The following is a 4811-nucleotide window of genomic DNA, read 5'->3' on the forward strand; positions in this document are numbered from 1 at the left end:
TGGATGTCCTCTGAGAGCTGCCTCGTGGTCGGCAGGGGAGGAAGGACCTGGAACTCCTGGCTCCACAGGGAAGGCGAGGCGGCCCGCGGAGCCTGCGTCAGCAAACCTCAAATGGCTCCTTGCAGTTAGAGGCCTCAGTGCATGTCAGGGACACGGTTCTCTGTCGGGACCACAGGGCTCTTCACGGACAGGTCACTTCAGGGTCCATGTTTTACAGAGGAGGACACTGAGGCACAGAGGAGTTAAGAGACATGCCTCTGAGGAGAGTCAAACCCAGGTTCCCGAGTCCACATTCTCACCTCTTCCTCTCGGCCTCTGCTGGCGAGGGGTGAGGTAGAGGCAGGCAGGGCCAGACCGGCAAGGCCTAGGCGGTCATGAACAGACTGGGCTTTGTAGCGTGAAAGGGAATCGCCGAAATGCTCTCCGCAGGACCTTGAGGACGGGCAGAAGGAATGCCTGCTGTATATACTTCACACAGCTGTCCAGGAAAGAACTCCCCCTTAGCGGTAAGAGTGCTTTTGGCTACAAATAACTTTTTAAATGTCTTGAACAAGAAGGCCGTGTGTTCTCTCACGTGAAGAGAAGCCCAGAGGCAGGAGACTGGTCATCAGCTCAGCTGCACCATCGCCGACCAGGCTCCTCCCGCCATGCCCTCTGCCTCCCCAGCGTTGGGGCCTGGTGCTGCAGCCTGGCCTCCCTGTCAGCAAGACGGCTGCTATTTCCAAGCATCACAACAGTCCTTTCTAGAAGAGGGCCTTGTCTAATGGGTATCTCTTTTTCATTACGGGGAATGTGTTTTCCCAGAAGCACCTCTGCTCCCAAGAGACCGGGCCTCCCATTGATTCCTCTTTGGGCCTGGAGCTGGGAACCTGAGGGTCACGGAGGGAGACAGGGCCCTTTCAGTAGAAACTGCCAGCGGGAGTCACACTCTGTTCCCTTGGACACGTGGCGTGGAGCACGAACACTTCATGGGCCCCGTGTTGGCTGGACAGACGATCTCAGACGAACTACAGGAGATGACGCATGTGACTTGCCCCTCACACACTGTGGAGTCAGCCAGAGCCTGCAGGACACAAGGGACTGGCCTGGGCGCCCAGACGGCGGTGGTGGCGGCAGCTGAAGGGCAGAGGTGGCCGAATATTACCCAGCACATGGGCCTGCTCATCAGCCTGGGCAGGACTCGCTCACTCCATCCTGCAATAATCAACCCACACGAGGGCTTCCCTCTAAGCTCTGTCGGGGCGGACGAGCAGGAGAGCCCTGCTCAGTGCTGTCCTCGGCGGTTGTCCTGGGACGTTTTACACTGGAAATGCAAATGCCAAGTTAGAAAGGGCGAAATGGGGCACATTAAGAATGTGGAAACCCCCCCCCCCCCCCCCCCCCCCCCCGCCGTAGGACTATCTAAACCTCCGTTCCTCTGAGCCACCAGCAGCGCCTGGGTTCCCCATAACCTCGAGTATCACAGCCTCATTCACTGACAGGGAGGAGTCTCTGGCCCGGTGAGCCATCAATGTTGGAAGCTTCTAGAAAAGATGCCGCACCACTTGCAGCCTGTGATGTGGACTGTGCAAGTCAAGGTGGTGGCCGTGGAAGACAAGCAGGGGTGGGGGATCAGGCTCTGATGAACGTGGAAGACCTGGTTACCACGCTCACTTCTTAGTTTTCAGAACCGTTGGCAGTCAGGGAGGCCGGGCTGGGGGGCGGTGGGGGCGGGCAGGGCACACAAGAGCCTCGGGCGGGCGGCCTGCACAGCTCTCTGTGGGCCTGAATGCTTCCAGTGCCACGAGTCTACAGTGAGCGGCCCTGCTGTGCCAGGCGAGGTTTGCAGTTTCCCTGCTGCCCACCCGCCTGCCCGCCCTCGGAAAGTGTGCCGTGGCTGTGGGGGAACTGAGGCGGCACCTTCCTCCACTTCCCGGGGAGATGGGCGGCATGCTGTGGGCTGTGCACCTTCCCCTGGAATTAAGACACTTAACAACTCTTGCAACTACAGCTGGAACGTCTTGATTTGCAGGGGATCACCATCCAGGAGCCGAGGGTTCTGCCACACGTCAGAGTCCGCAGGAGAAGGAGGCACGAGGCGCTGAGGTAGGATGGTACTTTGTTTTCAGTTTAAATCTTTATGCTGCACTAAGTGTCCATGAAAGACCATCCAAACCTGAAAAGTTTTATAAGAGTTTCCTTAAGCCAAAGTGTTGAGGGCATGCCTGGAAGCAAGATCTTTATGGACTGAGAAATGGTCCAGAAAATGGTAGTTTTGTTGTTTCTTTTATGTATTTTGAATCAAAGGAGAAAAACCTAAGGAAGGTACATGAAAGCCATGTGTGATCAATGAAGGGGCAGGAGAAAGAAGAGAGGCAAAACCTCTGGGATTGGATAAAAAGCAAAATGGAGAAACACATACTTCTTTTGCATTGATGGGTACGGGAAGGCTAACAGTTAACCATTGCTGCACACGGAGACGGTAGGTGGGCCAGGGCAATGATGAGGGGTCTGTGGTCGCAGCCCTGATGCCGGTGGCCGTGCGTTCGAGGGTCAGGAGGAGAAAATGCTCTGACGTTTCGAAGGTGTGTTACCCTAGATCCTTGGTTGGCAAACTGAGGCTCGGGAGCCACATGCGGCTCTTTGGCCCCTTGAGTGTGGCTCTTCCTAAGCCTTAGGAGTACCCTAATTAAGATAACAACAATGTACCTACCTATATAGTTTAAGTTTAAAAAATTTGACTCTCAAAAGAAATTTCAATTGTTGTACTGTTTATATTTGGCTCTGTTGACTAAAGAGTTTGCTGACCACTGCGCCTAGATGTATACGAACAGTGGACAGGGCTCGCTCACGGTCAAGGCTTCGCTGTGCTGAGAAAGCTGTAGGCCTGGGCCGCACGGCGAGTACCCGCCAGGATCACCCCGGCAGGAATCTGACCAGACCCTCCTGTGGTTATGTTTGGTCCCGCAGCTGTAAGGCCTTGTCAGGGCTAGTATGCGGCCCATTTTCTTTCACAGGAGAAATAGGAAAATGCTTTGAATGAACTTGGGACACGTGTGGCACCTGCTATGTCTGTCCAAGGTGGATAGTTAATCTTGCTCTGGCTTATCAAGGAGCAATGGTTAGACGCACCCTGTGCCATTAGGGTGTTCCTGCATCAAAGGTGTTGTTCCTGATTTTACAGCGCTGCTCTGAGCAGAGCCCCGCCTGCACTGCGGCAGGATTCCCAGTCTAGGACCACGGGGACCGGCTCAGCTGAAAATCAGACCGACGCACAATCAGCCTGTGTTTTCAGTGTTGTGCTGGTTCCGGAGTGGGCTTTGAATAAGTAATAATCATCCTGATTTCCCAGGGACTCCATGTCCGGGCCAGGCCCCTCTGCCCCCCCCCCTCACCGTCCCCCCACCAGTCACCGCGTTAAATATTCAAGCCCCACGCTGGCAGCTGGTGCTGGAGGCAGCCAGGGTCTGTGTGTAGCGGCTGTGGCTGGCTGGCTGCTGGGTTGTCCATCACTCAGGTCTATTGGCTGGGACATAGCGCTGCTGCTTCCCCACAAATACAAGTGTGAGATCCAGGGAACGATTTCCCACCTCCTCCGAGCAGGACTCCTGCAGCTCAGCCAGCTCTGTGCTCCGGCCCTGGGGTCCCTCTTGGGCCTCGAGGGCCTGCGTGAGTCTGAGGTTGGAGGAGGGTCTGCCCACAAGCTTTCCCCAGGGCCTGGGCTCATTTCAGTGTCATTCACACAGACTCTTCCTGTGAGACAGGGGCCATCTTGTCTGTGTTGCTGACAGAAGCTCCACGGGCCATGCCCAGTGCCCTGTGAGATGTTAGAGTTCTGCCTGAGGGGAGGGAGGAAGTGAGGGGAGGGGTGAATGAGAAGGGCGGGAGGCAGAGGTGGGGGGGGGGCTGCTTTTGCGACCGCCTGGGCTCTCTGGGAAGGGCTCCTGCGTCCATGTCCGTCCGGCTGCTGCCAGCAGCTGAAATGAAACCAGACCTCATGTAGCCATCAAGTGCCAGGCCTGCCCGGGGGCCTCTGGGTCCCAGGCAGCAGGAGAGTGTGGTGGGTGCGGTGCCTCCCACTTACGCAGGTCCCATCAGCCCCGTGAGGGGCAGCTTCCTCTGCAGGCCAGCAGCTCCCAGGCCCGGCTGGATTCAGCTTTGGGGTGTGAGGCAGTGTTGGGGGAGAGGGGGCTGTGCCAGTCCTGACACTTCAGGGTCCACCTGGACAGCCTGCGAGGAAGGCAGGGGCTCCCAAGTCACGCTGCTGTGGAGTTGAGCGGAACAGGTTTGGTGCCCACAGGGAGGGAGCTTACTCCTGCCCCGCACGCACCCCACACCGACGACTCGTGTGTTTCGAGTCGAATTCGGTCCTGCAGTAACCGCAGTTTGAGCTGCAGAGGAAGCAGCCCCTCATGTGGGCCACACCCACCCTCCCGGGTCCCCGTGTGGCCTCCTCTTCTCTTTCCAGTTCCTGCAGCCGCTTGTGCTGCTCCCACGAGGCAGGAGGGGCCTGGGAGCACTTCTGAGTGTGATCAGAGGGCGCAGCCGGTGGTGCTGGGCACATGACCTCTGACCTGCTGCTGTTGCCCAGGCAGCCACCTGAAGGTTTGCCGCCGCCAAATTCTTTCTGGCGCAGGATGGTGCTTGCAGCCCCGGCTGTGGATGCTGGGGCTGGCGTGGGAGATTCGGTCACTTGGGTGCACAGCGGCCTCCACGCACCTCTCTGCCCTGGCTCTCATGCGAGGGGCTCACCCACCTGTCTTTCCCGAGAACCCGAGGGCTCCCGCAGGCCTGGGCCTCCCTCGCGTGTCACTGCAGTCGTCACTGACTCC

The sequence above is a fragment of the Myotis yumanensis genome, unplaced genomic scaffold, assembly GCF_028538775.1.
Source record: "Myotis yumanensis isolate MYYU_CA2020_CCGP unplaced genomic scaffold, mMyoYum1.0.hap1 SCAF_5, whole genome shotgun sequence".
NCBI classification, from domain to species: Eukaryota; Metazoa; Chordata; class Mammalia; order Chiroptera; family Vespertilionidae; genus Myotis; species Myotis yumanensis.